The 20,077-nt window shown below is 45.3% G+C and overlaps 1 long non-coding RNA gene across 1 annotated transcript in view; it reads right to left on the bottom strand.

Annotated features, from left to right (window-relative positions):
- Positions 1-13,999, bottom strand: part of LOC147097641 (uncharacterized) — a 47,314-nt gene extending 33,315 nt beyond the window's left edge. Inside the window, exon 1 of the long non-coding RNA XR_015074297.1 lies at positions 13,496-13,999. This is a non-coding gene — a long non-coding RNA (uncharacterized LOC147097641). The remainder of the gene's footprint in view (positions 1-13,495) is intronic.
- Positions 14,000-20,077: the final 6,078 nt, after the last annotated feature.

The following is a 20,077-nucleotide window of genomic DNA, read 5'->3' as shown; positions in this document are numbered from 1 at the left end:
AGTTGTGGGAGGGAGCGCCGTGATAGAGGGTCATTATAATACATTTAAATCAAATGAAATAGATTTTCCTTTGAATTTAAAGGATCATTTCTGCATTGTCAGATTGAAATACAAGGATCAAAGAGTCTGGCCGGTGACCCACGGTAGCCAGAGTTCCATTTCCTGCTCTCCAGATATTTTACCGTTTTCTTTCAGCTAACTTAAAGCCCGCTGTGCTTTTTTTGGCACAGTCCACTGGTGCAGCCACGTGCCAGGCTGGGAGCTCGGGTGAGGCGGGGTAACATTACGTCGAGGCTCAGGAATGCCGTGGTGTGGATCTGGCCGTGCAAGGTCCAGCTGCATCCCCACTGGGTGAAGGGCGGGGTGGGGTGGGTGGTGGTGGGTGCTGGGGTGGGAGGGAAAGGGAAAGCACGGGATCGGTGAGAGGGTGTAGTGGTCACGTTGAACACCTCCTCGCGGAGGCTTTTAGAGCGGCCTGGGCCTAGCTCAGCCATCCAGCCTTCCTGCCCCAGGTGGGACAAAGACAAGGAACAGAAAGAAAGACTTGCATTTCTATAGCGCCTTTCCCGACCTCAGGAAGTCCCAAAGCGCTTTACAGCCAATTAAATACTTTTGAAGTGTAGACACTGTTGTAATGTAGGAAACCAATTTGCGCACAGCAAGCTCCCACAAACAGCAATGGGATAATCTGCGTTTTAGTGATGTTGATTGAGGGATAACTATTGGCCAGGACAGCGGGGAGAACTCCCCCCTGCCCTTCTTCAAAATAATGCCGTGGGATCTTTAACGTCCGCCTGAGAGAGCAGACAGACCCTGGGCTTGCCTAAAAGGCGGCACCTCACAGAAACCCCACAGTGCAGATAGAGGCCATTTCGGCCCATCGAGCCTGCACCGACACATATCCCACCCGATCCCCGTAACCCCTACACCAACACATATCCCACCCTATCCCTGTAACCCCACGTATTTAATCCCCCTAACACTAAGGGTCAATTTATCATAGCCAATCAACCTAACCCGCACATCTTTGGACTGTGGGAGGAAACCGGAGCACCCGGAGAAAACCCACGCAAACACGGGGAGAATGTGCAAACTCCACACAAACAGTCGCCCGAGGTCAGATTCGAACCCAGGTCTCTGGCGCTGTGAGGCAACAGTGCTAACCACTATGCCACCGTGCTGCACTCCCTCAGCACAACACTGGAGTGTGGGCCTAGTTTTTTGGGCTCAAGTCTCTGGAGTGGGAGCTTGAACTCAGAGGCACGAGAGAGAGTGCTGCCCACTGAGCCACGGCTGACACTTGAAGGGAAAAGATGGGGAAAGACTTTTAAAAGTAAAACAATCCCTAGTCACCCCCCCCAAACTCGTTTCTGTCTTAATAGCGGCACTTCTCAAAATGGCGAATGGTTGAGCGGCCAATCGCACTGCCTTGTGTGGACCATAGAAACATAGAAACATAGAAGATAGGAGCAGGAGTAGGCCATTCGGCCCCTCGAGCCTGCTCCGCCATTTAATGAGATCATGGCTGATCATCCAAACTCAGTACCCTGTCCCTGCTTTCTCCCCATATCCCTTGATCCCTTTAGCCTTAAGGAATATATCCAACTCTTTCTTGAATATATTTAATGAATTGGCCTCCACTGCCTTCTGTGGTAGAGAATTCCACAGGTTCACCACTCTCTGGGTGAAGAAATTCCTCCTCATCTCAGTCCTAAATGGCTTACCCCTTATCTTTAGACTGTGACCCCTGGTTCTGGACTCCCCGACCATTGGGAACATCCTTCCTGCATCTAGTCTGTCCAGGCCTGACAGAATTTTATAGGTTTCGATGAGATCCCCTCTCAATTTTCTAAACTCCAGCGAATATAAGCCCAATCGACACAATCTCTCCTCATACGTCATTCCTGCCATCCCGGGTATCAGCCTGGTGAATCTTCGCTGCACTCCCTCCATGGCAAGAGCATCCTTCCTCAGATAAGGTGACCAAAACTGCACACAATACTCAAGGTGTGGTCACACCAAGGCTCTGTACAACTGGGGGTTGCCAACTCTGGTTGGCTGTATTCCTGGCGGTTTTGTCACACGACCTCCCACTCCCAACCACCCCGCCGGGTCAAACAGTTTTATTCCCCGCACCCCCCTCACCGTCTCCAATATTGTTATAACTAACAAAAGAAAGAAAACGAAGAGGGAAAGAAAATCACATTTTTTTAATGCCCCTGTGATTTTCCCCCCGGGTGTGGCTGACAGCGGAATGTCCGGGAGATTAACCTTCAATTCCTGGAGACTCCAGGGCCAATCCTGGAGGGTTGGCGACCCGGTGAGGAAGGGTTCGACGGGCAGCCTGATCGGCTCAGCCGGCTGCAGTTGCAGAGGTTTTTTGTTGCATGGCGCCAGTGCTTCCCGGTGCTGGGAGGAGGGAGGAATCGGCACACGGTACCTCTGCTGTTTGTGTCTACACACTGGGACCTGGCGATTTCGGGGAGGTACTGCAGCGCATCCAGTGCACGCGGAATCGCACTGAGCAAGGCTCAGGAGGGGAAGAATACAAACTGGCGGCAAGAAACCGTCTCAAGCACAATCTTAACTTGAAGGTGGGCGGCAGCCTCCAACCCCAGAATTAATGAAGTCGGGGCAAGGAAGGCACTGCTTTGTATTTACTGCTGCCAGCCATTGGGGCGGGGGTTGGGAACCGCCTGTTAAAGGTTGTGACTACAGGTGCACCCCAAGGCTGATTGACTTCTATACAGGGTGAAACCACGCTCGAAATTGACATGACCAGAACTCAGCAAGCGACAGAAACACTCGACTGAAATGGAAACAACTTGTGCAACCATGCAGTTTTCAGAAACAGGCAGAAGAATGTTTAATGGATGGTTGTAGGTAGGATATTAAAGGGTATGGGGAGTGAGCAGGGGCGTGGGGTTAGACTGGGTGGGATATTAAAGGGTATGGGGAGTGAGCAGGAGAGTGGGGTTAGACTGGGCGGGATATTAAAGGGTACGGGGAGTGAGCAGGGGAGTGGGATTAGACTGGATGGGATAATAAAGGGTATGGGGAGTGAGCAGGGGAGTGGGATTAGACTGGGTGGGATATTAAAGGGTACGGGGAGTGAGCAGGAGAGTGGGATTAGACTAGGTGGGATATTAAAGGGTATGGGGAGTGAGCAGGAGAGTGGGGTTAGACTGGGTGGGATATTAAAGGGTACGGGGAGTGAGGGGGAGAGTGGGGTTAGACTGGGTGGGATATTAAAGGGTATGGGGAGTGAGTGGGAGAGGGGCTGGACTGGATGGGATATTAAAGGGTATGGGGAGTGAGCAGGAGAGTGGGGTTAGACTGGGTGGGATATTAAAGGGTATGGGGAGTGAGGGGGAGAGTGGGGTTAGACTGGGTGGGATATTAAAGGGTGTGGGGAGCGAGCAGGAGAGTGGGATTAGACTGGATGGGATATTAAAGGGTATGGGAGTGAGCAGGAGAGTGGGGTTAGACTGGATGGGATATTAAAGGGTATGGGGAGTGAGGGGGAGAGTGGGGTTAGACTGGGTGGGATATTAAAGGGTATGGGGAGTGAGGGGGAGAGTGGGGTTAGACTGGGTGGGATATTAAAGGGTGTGGGGAGCGAGCAGGAGAGTGGGATTAGACTGGATGGGATATTAAAGGGTATGGGAGTGAGCAGGAGACTGAGGTTAGATGGTTGTAGGTAGGGTTAAGGCTGTTCCTCGTGATTTTTTTGCAGTTTGAATGGGCTGTCCAGAAATTTCTAAACTGTTAACTGGTTTGCTTTATAAATAGAAGTCGTCTTTTTTTACTTACTTCAATGTTTTATGATGTAGTGGTATTATCTCTCTTTTTAACATAATATATATGCATCTCTGCATCCACCTCCTGGCCACTTACCCCTTTATAAATCCCTACATTCACATTTATAATGGGAACTATCTATGTAAACTTGTCATGCTGTAATTACACTCTCCCTCCAGTGAAGGCACTGCAGCACAACCACTGGCAAGATGCTGTAATTACAATGTGGCAAGTTACTTGGGTAGTTTCTATTAGAAACGTGGATATAGGAATGTATAAGAAAAATATAACATTTGTAGAAATATTAAATTGACGGAATGTATTCAATCCCCTTGTTAAAATGTCTGCACGTCCTGGTCCAATTATCCCCGCCCTCTAATGCCTCTTCACCTGAAGACTACACTTGATCTTCACTCCCCATGTGCAACGCCAAGGGCGATCAAATCCTTAGTTATAAACGTTATTAAGATTGTTAGTCACTTTTCACCATCAGCAAAGAATGTGCAAGATTTCCAGCCATGAGTGTCTAGGTCTGTTGTCCACTAATCGATAGCGATTGATTGCTAGGACTGGCCACCAACTCCATTATCATTGTATCGTGCGACTACCAGGATGGTAGAAGGCGAACTAAATGGACCGTGGGCTTTTTTCATCTAGCAATTCCTACGTTCCTATGAATCCACTCTCTGCCCCTATTGCATAGTTGTGGTTCAGTGGGCGGCACTCTCTCACCTCTGAGTCAGAAGGTTGTGGGTTCAAGTCCCACTCCAGAGATTTGAGCACATAATCCAGGCTGACACTCCAGTGCAGAATCTGAGGGAGTGCTGCACTGTCGGAGGTGCCGTCTTTTGGGTGAGATATTAAACCGAGGCCCCGTCTGCTCTCTCAGGTGGATGTAAAAGATCCCATGTCACTATTTTGAAGAAGAGCAGGGGAATGATCCCCGGTGTCCTGGTCAATATTTATCCCTCAACCAACATCACTAAAACAGATTATCTGGTCATTATCACATTGCTGTTTGTGGGAGCTTGCTGTGGGCAAATTGGCTGCTGCATTTCCTACATTACAACAGTGACTACACTGCACAAGTACTTTATTGGTAAAGCATTTTGGGACATCCTGAGGTCATGAAAGGCACTATATAAATGAAAGTCTTTCTTTCTTTCAACTCAGGCACAATTTATATTTTGACATTAACATTAACTTGACTATCATTTAATCTCGGTGTGCACTTGTTAATTTGTTTTCTTAAAACCATAAGCATGAGCAACATTGCTAGGGAGCCGAACTGAGAAATTACTATGGGTGTGAGTGAGGGAAACACTACAGATATCAGTAACAATAAATAATAATCCATGCTTTCAGATGGCATTTTACTTTGTTGAAATTGTTCAAGGTACTTCACACAAGTTCGTTCAGCAGAAACAAATTTTTATTTTATTACCTGTATTAATTCAGCTCCCTCACTCACATCAGACTCAAAAGTTTTCTAATTTTGGGTATCATAAGAAATAAGAACATAAGAAATAGGAGCAGGAGTCGGCCATTCGGCCCTTCGAGCCTGCTCCGCCATTCAATAAGATCGTGGCTGATCTTCTACCTCATCTCCACTTTCCTGCACTATCCCCAAATCCCTTGATTCCCTTAATATCCAAAAACCTATCGATCTCTGTCTTGAATATACTCAACGACTGAGCCTCCACAGCCCTCTGGGGTAGAGAATTCCAAAGATTCACCACCCTCTGAGTGAAGAAATTTCTCCTCATCTCAGTCCTAAATGGCCGACCCCTTATTCTGAGACTGTGACCCCTGGTTCTAGACTCCCCAGCCAGGGGAAACATCCTCCCTGCATCTACCCTGTCAAGCCCTGTAAGAATTTTGTATGTTTCAATGAGATCACCTCTCATTCTTCTAAACTCTAGAGAATATAGGCCTCGTCTACTCAATCTCTCCTCATAGGACAATCCCCCCATCCCAGGAACCAGCCTGGTGAACCTTCACTGCACTCCCTCTATGGCAAGTATATCCTTCCTTAGGTAAGGAGACCAAAACTGTACACAATACTCCAGGTGTGGTCTCACCAGGGCCCTATATAATTGCAGTTAGAATTAGAAATAACCCACAATCCAGATTTAACCCACAGTCCAGAGTTAATCCTCACCAACTAGGCTGGTAAATATTGGCATTGCCATTAACATTCAGACAGCAAACAAAATATTGAGGGTGAGGATTGCAGTTAGCAGAGCTTCAGCAGGTTAGCGCTTCACCAGTCGCACAATCCTAGAAATGACAGCGCAGAGGGAGTCTGGTCTGCCCACCACACCCGTGCCTGGTCTTCTACTGGAGCCACCCACTCTCAAGGCATTTCCCTGTCAATGTGTCATCGGCATGACTTGGATTCCAGTCGGTTCCCGGTCGTATTTGATGGAATGTGGTTTGTCCCTAGAGTCTGTGCTGGGCTCACTGATATCAGCTGGGTTGCAGTTGAAGCCAGTGGGCTACGGAGGGGCTTGGAAATCAGCCTGGGGTCCCACATCTGATTGCTATAGGGTGGCTTCTAGCGGAACGTGTGTGTGGATAGAATTAAGAAAGAAAAAGAAAGACTTGCATTTCTATAGCGTCTTTCACCACCACCGGACGTCTCAAAGCGCTTTACAGCCAATGAAGTACTTTTTGAAGTGTGGTTACTGTCGTAATGTGGGAAACGCGGCAGCCAATTTGCGCACAGCAAGCTCCCACAAACAGCACTGTGATAATGAGCAGATAATCTGTTTTTGTTATGTTGGTTGAGGGATAAATATTGGCCCCAGGACACCGGGGCAAAGCCAGGATTGGGCTGGGCTGTGTGATATCTGTCCCCACCAACATGAAGAATGACCCCTTGGTGCAGTACCAGAGAATGCATAGCTTCTGGGGAAACCATTGTCTTAAACATTTTTTTTTAAAAGATGCTGGCTTGAACCCATTAACGTCTTTTGGATGAGACGTTAAATCGAGGCCCTCTTTGGTAGACGTTTCCTACATTCCAACTTCAAAAGTACTTCATTGGTTGTAAAGCGCTGTGGGGCGCCCAGCAGTCACGAAAGGCCCCATATAAATGCAAGTCTTTTGATTTTCTTTTTATCGGCATTATTTTGAAGAATTTTTCCCCGGCCAGAATTTATCCCCAGCCAGCATCACTAAAAACAGGTTACCTGGCCATTATCGCATTGCTGTTTGTGGGAGCTTGCTGTGCGCAAAGTGGCTGCCGCGTTTCCCACATTACAATAGTGACCACACTTCAAAAAGTGCTTCCCTGGCTGTGAAGCGCTGTGGGACGTCCCGTGACCGCGAAAGGCACTACATAAACGCAAGTCTTTTTAACATAGAAACATAGAAGATAGGAGCAGGAGTAGGCCATTCGGCCCCTCGAGTCTGCTCCGCCATTCAATGGCTGATCATCCAAACTCAGTACCCTGTCCCTGCCTTCTCCCCATATCCCTTGAACCCTTTAATAAATCTTTCCCCCTTAAGTTTCCTACCCCTGGTAAATTTTCAAACGTGGTTTTGGTTTGGTTCTCAGAATGCATAATAACAAGACTCCTTCACTAAATTCCAAGTAAAAATTGCTTTGTATTTTTACTCTGGCAGCAGATGTAGTTTGAAGCCCCTGTCCCCCTCCCCCAGGGCCCGTGTTCCCCTGTAGTGTTGAGTCCATTCACAGTCTAAGGAGGATATCTTGACTGCACATGCACCGTGCCGCAGCCCTGTACAGTAAGCAGCAGGTTAACCGACACCCCCCCCAATTTAAGTCGAATCCCTTTTATCTGCTCCCCCGAATAACACATCTAGCTCGACGCCCCGTTAGGCTGCCGACAGCCAGACGCGGTTAGATCGCGCTGCTGCACATCCCACCAGTTTATAATGGCACGTCATCTTAAGAGTCAGCCGCACAATTCTTCATAATCCTCATCATCGCCCCTCAGTTTAGCAGCACAAGCCAACTGCTTTGTAATCAGCTGTCAGTTTATAATCAGAAATCAATTTGCAGTCACTTTCTTAATCATGTCAAGTTCATAGTCGCAAATCACATTTATGTGTAACCCACAGATCCCACTCTATGCTGTCCTCCCATCTGTTACATCGGATGCAGAGGTAAACTGAAGACAATCACACGTTGGATTGCACGTTCCCCACTCTTGATGTGATCCGATCAGGATTTTGTTGCTTCACTGGGTCTGCCTGCTGAGAGGGCATTAACCATTTGGACACTGGCGCTGTCTCAGTCCCTGCAAGCCCCTCACACCCACGTTTCTGTCGCGGGGCTAACTGCAGACTGGTTCTCCTTTCTTTGTGCAGTTTTTGAACATTAGGAAGGTGGGAATCACTGAAATGAGCCGAGCCAGCTGTGTAATTAACGGCCCAAATTGCAGCCTCGTTGCACTTTAGGTCTCGGTGCAGTGGGTCTCACGGGGTTAATTGGAGCTCGACCGCCAGAGACTGCTCTATTGTGTGGGCACTGTGCTTTCCCGAGTCCGCCGGCTTCTGAACATTGCTGTGCTTTACAGGAGCTGGTAGGATGTGAATAATCCTCACAGAGGCATGAACAAAATGGTGGAAAGCACAGTTTGTGCACATTTAAAGAGAATGTTAGGAGTACGCAGTGTCGGTAACCTGCTGGGAGCAGAGAGGGGTGAGAGAGTGAGAGGGAGAGAGGGAGCTGGAGAGAAAGTGAGAGAGGGAGAGAGGGAGCTAGAGAGAGAGTGAGAGGGGTGAGAGAGGGAGCTAGAGAGAGAGTGAGAGGGGTGAGAGGGAGCTAGAGAGAGAGTGAGAGGGGTGAGAGAGGGAGAGAGGGAGCTAGAGAGAGAGTGAGAGGGGTGAGAGGGAGAGAGGGAGATGGAGAGAGAGTGAGAGGGGTGAGAGAGTGAGAGGGAGAGAGGGAGCTGGAGAGAGAGTGAGAGGGGTGAGAGAGGGGGAGAGGGAGCTAGAGAGAGAGTGAGAGGGGTGAGAGCGTGAGAGGGAGAGAGGGAGATGGAGAGAGAGTGAGAGGGGTGAGAGAGTGAGAGGGAGAGGGAGATGGAGAGACAGTGAGAGGGGTGAGAGAGTGAGAGAGGGAGAGGGAGATGGAGAGAGAGTGAGAGGGGTGAGAGAGTGAGAGGCAGAGAGAGAGGGAGATGGAGAGAGAGGGAGAGGGGATGGAGAGAGAGTGAGTGAGTGAGATGGAGAGAGAAGGAGAGCGAGTGAGATGGAGAGAGAGCGAGATGGAGAGAGAGTGAAAGAGTGAGATGGAGAGATGGAGAGAGGGAGAGGGAGATGGAGAGACAGTGAGAGGGGTGAGAGAGTGAGAGAGGGAGAGGGAGATGGAGAGAGAGTGAGAGGGGTGAGAGAGTGAGAGGCAGAGAGAGAGGGAGATGGAGAGAGAGGGAGAGGGGATGGAGAGAGAGTGAGTGAGTGAGATGGAGAGAGAAGGAGAGCGAGTGAGATGGAGAGAGAGCGAGATGGAGAGAGAGTGAAAGAGTGAGATGGAGAGATGGAGAGAGAGTGAGAGGGAGAGAGAGTGAGATGGAGAGAGAGTGAGATAGAGAGAGAGTGAGATGGAGAGAGAGTGAGATAGAGAGAGTGAGATAGAGAGAGAGTGAGATAGAGAGAGAGTGAGATAGAGAGAGAGTGAGATGGAGAGAGAGTGAGATAGAGAGAGAGTGAGATGGAGAGAGAGTGAGATGGAGAGAGAGTGAGATGGAGAGAGAGTGAGATGGAGAGAGAGTGAGATAGAGAGAGAGAGGTGAGAGAGTGAGATGGAGAGAGAGTGAGATAGAGAGAGAGTGAGATAGAGAGAGAGTGAGATGGAGAGAGAGTGAGATAGAGAGAGAGTGAGATAGAGAGAGAGAGATGGAGAGAGAGTGAGATAGAGAGAGAGTGAGATGGAGAGAGAGTGAGATAGAGAGAGTGAGATAGAGAGAGAGTGAGATGGAGAGAGAGTGAGATAGAGAGAGTGAGATAGAGAGAGAGTGAGATAGAGAGTGAGATGGAGAGAGAGTGAGATGGAGAGAGAGTGAGATGGAGAGAGAGTGAGATAGAGAGAGAGTGAGATAGAGAGAGAGTGAGAAAGAGAGAGAGTGAGATAGAGAGAGTGTGAGATAGAGAGAGAGTGAGATGGAGAGAGAGTGAGATGGAGAGAGAGTGAGATGGAGAGAGAGTGAGATAGAGAGAGAGTGAGATAGAGAGAGAGTGAGATAGAGAGAGAGTGAGATAGAGAGAGAGTGAGATAGAGAGAGAGTGAGATAGAGAGAGAGTGAGGTAGAGAGTGAGATAGAGAGAGAGTGAGATGGAGAGAGAGTGAGATGGAGAGAGAGTGAGATGGAGAGAGAGTGAGATGGAGAGAGAGTGAGATGGAGAGAGAGTGAGATGGAGAGAGAGTGAGATGGAGAGAGAGTGAGATGGAGAGAGAGTGAGATGGAGAGAGAGTGAGATAGAGAGAGAGTGAGATGGAGAGAGAGTGAGATGGAGAGAGAGTGAGATGGAGAGAGAGTGAGAATGGAGAGAGAGTGAGATGGAGAGAGAGTGAGATGGAGAGAGAGTGAGATAGAGAGAGAGTGAGATAGAGAGAGAGTGAGATAGAGAGAGAGTGAGATAGAGAGAGAGTGAGATAGAGAGAGTGAGATAGAGAGAGAGTGAGATAGAGAGAGAGTGAGATAGAGAGAGAGTGAGAGAGAGAGAGTGAGATAGAGAGAGAGTGAGATAGAGAGAGTGAGATAGAGAGAGTGAGATAGAGAGAGTGAGATAGAGAGAGTGAGATAGAGAGAGAGTGACGAGAGAGAGAGTGAGATAGAGAGAGAGTGAGATAGAGAGTGAGATGAAGAGAGAGTAAGATAGAGAGAGAGTGAGATAGAGAGAGTGAGATAGAGTGAGTGAGATAGAAAGAGAGTGAGATAGAGAGAGAGTGAGATAGAGAGAGTGAGATGAAGAGAGAGTGAGATAGAGAGAGAGTGAGATAGAGAGAGAGTGAGATAGAGAGAGAGTGAGATAGAGAGAGAGTGAGATAGAGAGAGTGAGATGAAGAGAGAGTGAGATAGAGAGAGAGTGAGATAGAGAGAGTGAGATAGAGTGAGTGAGATAGAGAGAGAGTGAGATAGAGAGAGAGTGAGATAGAGAGAGTGAGATGAAGAGAGAGTGAGATAGAGAGAGAGTGAGATAGAGAGAGAGTGAGATCGAGAGAGAGTGAGATAGAGAGAGAGTGAGATGGAGAGAGAGTGAGATAGAGAGAGAGAGATAGAGAGAGAGTGAAATAGAGAGAGTGAGATAGAGAGAGAGTGAGATAGAGAGAGAGTGAGGTGAGAGAGAGTGAGATGGAGTGAGTGAGATGGAGAGAGAGTGAGATAGAGAGAGAGTGAGATAGAGAGAGAGTGAGATAGAGAGTGAGATGGAGAGAGAGTGAGATAGAGAGAGAGTGAGATAGAGAGAGAGTGAGATAGAGAGAGAGTGAGATAGAGAGAGAGTGAGATAGAGAGAGGGTGAGATAGAGAGAGAGTGAGATAGAGAGAGAGTGAGATGGAGAGAGAGTGAGATAGAGAGAGAGTGAGATAGAGAGATTGAGATAGAGAGTGAGATGGAGAGAGAGTGAGATAGAGAGAGAGTGAGATGGAGAGAGAGTGAGATGGAGAGAGAGTGAGATAGAGAGAGAGTGAGATAGAGAGTGAGATAGAGAGAGAGTGAGATAGAGAGAGAGTGAGATAGAGAGAGAGTGAGATGGAGAGAGAGTGAGATAGAGAGAGAGTGAGATGGAGAGAGAGTGAGATGGAGAGAGAGTGAGATAGAGTGAGATGGAGAGAGAGTGAGATAGAGAGAGAGTGAGATAGAGAGAGAGTGAGATATAGAGAGAGTGAGATAGAGAGAGTGAGATAGAGAGAGAGTGAGATAGAGAGAGAGTGAGATAGAGAGAGTGAGATAGAGAGTAAGATAGAGAGAGAGCGAGATAAAGAGAGTGAGATGGAGAGAGAGTGAGATAGAGAGAGAGTGAGATAGAGAGAGAGTGAGATAGAGAGAGTGAGATGGAGAGAGAGTGAGATAGAGAGAGAGTGAGATAGAGAGAGAGTGAGATAGAGAGAGAGTGAGATAGAGAGAGTGAGATAGAGAGAGAGTGAGATAGAGAGTGAGATAGAGAGAGAGTGAGATGGAGAGAGAGTGAGATGGAGAGAGAGTGAGATGGAGAGTGAGATAGAGAGAGTGAGATGGAGAGAGAGTGAGATAGAGAGAGAGTGAGATGGAGAGAGAGTGAGATGGAGAGAGAGTGAGATGGAGAGAGAGTGAGATAGAGAGTGTGAGATGGAGAGAGAGTGAGATAGAGAGAGTGAGATGGAGAGAGAGTGAGATGGAGGGAGAGTGAGATAGAGAGAGTGAGATGGAGAGAGAGTGAGATGGAGAGAGAGTGAGATGGAGAGAGAGAAATGGACAGGGGTGAGAATGGGGAGGAAAAACAGCCGCCGTTCCTGCTATCAATCCCTCTACGGTGACCCAACCCCTCCCCACGCCCCCTTCCCTCCCCCGAGAGAACGTTCACATTGGTGGACATTAGGATAGGGCTTGAATGTGATGCCTTCCACAGCGGAAGAGCCTGACATCTGCTGCTGCCCTTGATCACGCCTGAAGAATGACTGCTTGGCCAGGTACTGACTGGCTACCGCCATCCTACCAAAGCATGAATCAGTGGGGTCTGCAGAGCTGTACAGAGAAGTGGAGGGCACGGAGAGGCCAGTTAATCTACTTTAACGATGGCGACAGGGTTAGCCAGTGATCTTTGTCTTTAGTCACCCCCCAGTAGATTTTAGCCCTGGACAAATCTTCTTGCCACGGCCGAGAAACAGTTCATAAAGACAGTCGCACTCGTCCCAGGTTACATGTCACAGTGCCCAGGGTGGGATACACACTGACTGAAACTAGGATGGTGAGAGAGGGTTAAACACAAAATGTTGCAGACATGGGGTCTACACATCTGTGGCACATTTTCACTGAAACCTCCCACTTAATCATAGTGTCACAGTCATGGAAACCTGCGGAGCAGAAAAATCCCATGTTTAAGCCGTGTATATTTTCCTTTGTTAAGGAGAGGAAGCAGGATCCACAAACCTGTGTGGAATAAATGCACAGGCGACACTGCAAAGGGAGGGAGGGGGGATGCAGATTACCTGAGACATCTTGAGGAGATGGGAGGGCAGGAAAACAAACGAAAGAGGAAGCTTAATTTTTTTTCAATTTGCTGTTCCATTTTTTTCTGGTAACTCTCGCTAACTGTGCGTCCTTATCAACCCCAGACCCCGGAGCACATCTCACCACATTCAAGCCGCATTATTAGTTTACAACTGTTTTGAACTCTGCTTCCAAAAATGTGGTAATAAAAAATGTGATGGGGTGAGGGGGGGGGGTCCCCCCCTGTTCGCTTTCATTATAAATTACGCAAAGGGGTCAACGCCAGCGCTCTCTTTAAACTTCAAATATTTTACAAGTGAGCGAATAAAACTTTGCGGCCAAGAGGAGATCTACTGGAAACGTGACGCTAATTAATATTTCTGTCAGCCAAAACAGGAATGAATGTACACAGCAACTTATGCCAGGGGTGGGTTTAGAACTGGCACATTGCGGGGGGGGGGGGGGAGCGCCGAATCTGTCTTTTTTTTAAATTAAAAGAAAGGTGATTGAATTATGAAGTTGATGTACTTACTGCAAGAGAGACAAACGTGGAGTTGTTCCACCAGAGGATTTTTTTTTCCCTCAGCAGGTTCTTCCGCGGTCCCACATTCTGCTTCCTTGCCTTTCACTCGGTTGGAAAAAAAAAGCTGGGCCGCTTTCTTTCTTCTGGCTGCGAGCTGTGTTTTTGAAAGGAAGCCAGACTGCTTGGCTGCCTGTCACACATCTGAATATAGTTCAGCTGAGGCAATGATGGAGCTCTCCCAGCTGAACATTAATCCTTGCCTGCTTTATACGCCCCTGATGTGTGAGGCGGGAACTAGAAGGGGAAGGAGGAGCGGAGGGTTTTGGGGGGGGGGGGGGTGGCGGAGGCGGTGGTCTGCAGACGTCGTTAAGGGATTGGTTAAACCAAAAGCATCGACTGGGTATTGGGCCGGGGGCCGGGAGAATGGAACAGTTTGGCTTTTTTTAGATGTCGCTAGATGCCCGTGTGTGTTTTGGCAGCCTGCCATCCATTAACCCTTTGAGTCACCAGACCTTAGCTGGCATGCTCGGAAGGATTGCTGCAGCCAGAAAGAATTTGCATTTGAAGTAATAATGTACAATGCAGAAAAAGACTCAGTAACGAATAGTTCAGACACCAACTGCACAAGGTGACATATACTTTAATTTTATGAACAATCTTCCGCGTGAAATATGAACCACACTCCTCACTATAACATCCCATAATATGCCAGACGTCTCACTATAACATCCCATAATATACCACACTCCTCACTATAACATCCCATAATATACGACAGTCCTCACTATAAAATCCCATAATATACCACAGTCCTCACTATAACATCCCATAATATACCACACTCCTCACTATAACATCCCATAATATACCACACTCCTCACTATAACATCCCATAATATACGACAGTCCTCACTATAAAATCCCATAATATACCACACTCCTCACTATAACATCCCATAATATACGACAGTCCTCACTATAAAATCCCATAATATACCCACAGTCCTCACTATAACATCCCATAATATACCACAGTCCTCACTATAACATCCCATAATATACCACTGCCCTCAGTATAACATCCCATAATATACCACACACCTCACTATAACATCCCATAATATACCGCACTCCTCACTGTAACATCCCATAATATACCAGACGCCTCAATATAACATCCCATAATATACCACTCTCCTCACTATAACATCACAGAATATACCACTGTCCTCACCATAACATCCCATAATATACAACAGTCCTCACTATAAAACTCCCATAATATACCACACTCCTCACTATAACATCCCATAATATATGACAGCCCTCACTATAAAATCCCATAATATACCACACAGCTCACTATAAAATCCCATAATATACCACACTCCTCACTATAACATCCCATAATATATCACATACCTCACTATAACATCCCATAATATATCACAGTCTTCACTATAACATCCCATAATATACCACTCTCCTCACTATAACATCCCATAATATACCACACTCCTCACTATAACATCCCATAATATACCAGATGCCTCACTATAACATCCCATAATATACCACACTCCTCACTATAACATCCCATAACATACCACACTCCTCCCTATAACATCCCATAATATGCCACACTGCTCACTATAACATCCCATAATATACCACACATCTCACTATAACATCCCATAATATGCCACACTCCTCACTATAACATCCCATAATATGCCACACTCCTCACTATAACATCCCACAGCATACCAGACGCCTCACTATAACATCCCATAATATACGACAGTCCTCACTATAACATTCCATAATATACCAGACGCCTCACTATAACATCCCATAATATGACACACTCCTCACTATAACATCCCATAATATACCACACACCTCACTATAGCATCCCATAATATGCCACACTCCTCACTATAACATCCCATAATATACCACAGTCCTCACTATAACATCCCATAATATACCACACTCCTCACTATAACATCCCATAATATACGACAGTCCTCACTATAAAATCCCATAATATACCACAGTCCTCACTATAACATCCCATAATATACCACAGTCCTCACTATAACATCCCATAATATACCACTGCCCTCAGTATAACATCCCATAATATACCACACACCTCACTATAACATCCCATAATATACCGCACTCCTCACTGTAACATCCCATAATATACCAGACGCCTCAATATAACATCCCATAATATACCACTCTCCTCACTATAACATCACAGAATATACCACTGTCCTCACCATAACATCCCATAATACACAACAGTCCTCACTATAAAACTCCCATAATATACCACACTCCTCACTATAACATCCCATAATATATGACAGCCCTCACTATAAAATCCCATAATATACCACACAGCTCACTATAAAATCCCATAATATACCACACTCCTCACTATAACATCCCATAATATATCACATACCTCACTATAACATCCCATAATATATCACAGTCTTCACTATAACATCCCATAATATACCACTCTCCTCACTATAACATCCCATAATATACCACACTCCTCACTATAACATCCCATAATATACCAGATGCCTCACTATAACATCCCATAATATACCACACTCCTCACTATAACATCCCATAACATACCACACTCCTCCCTATAACATCCCATAATATGCCACACTGCTCACTATAACATCCCATAATATACCACACATCTCACTATAACATCCCATAATATGCCACACTCCTCACTATAACATCCCATAATATGCCACACTCCTCACTATAACATCCCACAGCATACCAGACGCCTCACTATAACATCCCATAATATACGACAGTCCTCACTATAACATTCCATAATATACCAGACGCCTCACTATAACATCCCATAATATGACACACTCCTCACTATAACATCCCATAATATACCACACACCTCACTATAGCATCCCATAATATGCCACACTCCTCACTATAACATCCCATAATATACCACAGTCCTCACTATAACATCCCATAATATACCACAGTCCTCACTATAACATCCCATAATATACCACACTCCTCACGATAACATCCCATAATATACCACAGTCCTCACTATAACATCCGATAATATACCACACACCTCACTATAGCATCCCATAATATGCCACACGCCTCACTATAACATCCCATAATATACCACACTCCTCACTATAAGATCCCATAATATACCACACTGCCTCATTATAACATCCCATAATATACCACACTCCTCACTATAACATCCCATAATATACCACACTGCCTCACTATAACATCCCATAATATACCACACTCCTCACTATAACATCCCATAATATACCACACTGCGCACTATAACATCCCATAATATACCACACTGCCTCACTATAACATCCCATAATATACCTTACTCCTCACTTTAACATCCCATAATATACCACACTCCTCACTATAACATCCCATAATATACCACACTCCTCACCATAACATCCCATAATATACCACAGTCCTCACTATAAAATCCCATAATATACCACAGTCCTCACTATAACATCCCATAATATACCACACTCCTCACTATAACATCCCATAATATACGACAGTCCTCACTATAAAATCCCATAATATACCACAGTCCTCACTATAACATCCCATAATATACCACAGTCCTCACTATAACATCCCATAATATACCACTGCCCTCAGTATAACATCCCATAATATACCACACACCTCACTATAACATCCCATAATATACCACACACCTCACTATAACATCCCGTAATATACCGCACTCCTCACTGTAACATCCCATAATATACCACACTCCTCACTATAACATCCCACAATATACCAGACGCCTCAATATAACATCCCATAATATACCACTCTCCTCACTATAACATCACAGAATATACCACTGTCCTCACCATAACATCCCATAATGTACAACAGTCCTCACTGTAAAAATCCCATAATATACCACACTCCTCACTATAACATCCCATAATATACGACAGTCCTCACTATAAAATCCCATAATATACCACAGACCTCACTATAACATCCCATAATATACCACACAGCTCACTATAAAATCCCATAATATACCACACTCCTCACTATAACATCCCATAATATACCACATACCTCACTATAACATCCCATAATATATCACAGTCTTCACTATAACATCCCAAAATGTACCACTCTCCTCACTATAACATCCCATAATATACCACACTCCTCACTATAACATCCCATAATATACCAGATGCCTCACTATAACATCCCATAATATACCACACTCCTCACTATAACATCCCATAATATACCACACTCCTCCCTATAACATCCCATAATATGCCACACTCCTCACTATAACATCCCATAATATACCACACATCTCACTATAACATCCCATAATATACGACAGTCCTCACTATAACATCCCATATGACACACTCCTCACTATAACATCCGATAATATACCACACACCTCACTATAGCATCCCATAATATGCCACACTCCTCACTATAACATCCCATAATATACCACAGTCCTCACTATAACATCCCATAATATACCTTGTGCCTCACTATAACATCCCATAATATACCACACTCCTCACTATAACATCCCATAATATACCACAGTCCTCACTATAACATCCCATAATATAGTACACGCCTCGCAATACCATCCCATAATATACCACACTCCTCACAATAACATCCCATAATATACCACACTCCTCACTATAACATCCGATATACCACACAGCTCACTATAACATCCCATAATATGACACACTCCTCACTATAACATCCCATAATATACCACACACCTCACTATAGCATCCCATAATATGTCACATTCCTCACTATAACATCCCATAATATACCACACTCCTCACTATAACATCCCATAATATACCACACTCCTCACTATAACATCCCATAATATATCACACGCCTCACTATAACGTCCCATAATATATCACAGTCCTCACTATAACATCCCATAATATACCACACTCCTCACTATAACATCCCATAATATACCACACTCCTCACTATAACATCCCATAATATACCACACTCCTCCCTATAACATCCCATAATATGCCACACTCCTCACTATAACATCCCATAATATACCACACATCTCACTATAACATCCCATAATATACGACAGTCATCACTATAACATCCCATATGACACACTCCTCACTATAACATCCGATAATATACCACACACCTCACTATAGCATCCCATAATATGCCACACTCCTCACTATAACATCCCATAATATACCACAGTCCTCACTATAACATCCCATAATATACCTTGTGCCTCACTATAACATCCCATAATATACCACACTCCTCACTATAACATCCCATAATATACCACAGTCCTCACTATAACATCACATAATATAGTACACGCCTCGCAATACCATCCCATAATATACCACACACCTCACTATAACATCCCATAATATACCGCACTCCTCACTGTAACATCCCATAATATACCAGACGCCTCAATATAACATCCCATAATATACCACTCTCCTCACTATAACATCACAGAATATACCACTGTCCTCACCATAACATCCCATAATACACAACAGTCCTCACTATAAAACTCCCATAATATACCACACTCCTCACTATAACATCCCATAATATATGACAGCCCTCACTATAAAATCCCATAATATACCACACAGCTCACTATAAAATCCCATAATATACCACACTCCTCACTATAACATCCCATAATATATCACATACCTCACTATAACATCCCATAATATATCACAGTCTTCACTATAACATCCCATAATATACCACTCTCCTCACTATAACATCCCATAATATACCACACTCCTCACTATAACATCCCATAATATACCAGATGCCTCACTATAACATCCCATAATATACCACACTCCTCACTATAACATCCCATAACATACCACACTCCTCCCTATAACATCCCATAATATGCCACACTGCTCACTATAACATCCCATAATATACCACACATCTCACTATAACATCCCATAATATGCCACACTCCTCACTATAACATCCCATAATATGCCACACTCCTCACTATAACATCCCACAGCATACCAGACGCCTCACTATAACATCCCATAATATACGACAGTCCTCACTATAACATTCCATAATATACCAGACGCCTCACTATAACATCCCATAATATGACACACTCCTCACTATAACATCCCATAATATACCACACACCTCACTATAGCATCCCATAATATGCCACACTCCTCACTATAACATCCCATAATATACCACAGTCCTCACTATAACATCCCATAATATACCACAGTCCTCACTATAACATCCCATAATATACCACACTCCTCACGATAACATCCCATAATATACCACAGTCCTCACTATAACATCCGATAATATACCACACACCTCACTATAGCATCCCATAATATGCCACACGCCTCACTATAACATCCCATAATATACCACACTCCTCACTATAAGATCCCATAA

The sequence above is a fragment of the Somniosus microcephalus genome, chromosome 31 (genome assembly GCF_052327205.1).
Source record: "Somniosus microcephalus isolate GS21.2 chromosome 31, FLI_Smic_1.0, whole genome shotgun sequence".
NCBI lineage: Eukaryota > Metazoa > Chordata > Chondrichthyes > Squaliformes > Somniosidae > Somniosus > Somniosus microcephalus.
The sequence above is the reverse complement of the archived record's forward strand: the minus strand, read 5'-3'. Positions and strand labels throughout refer to the sequence as shown.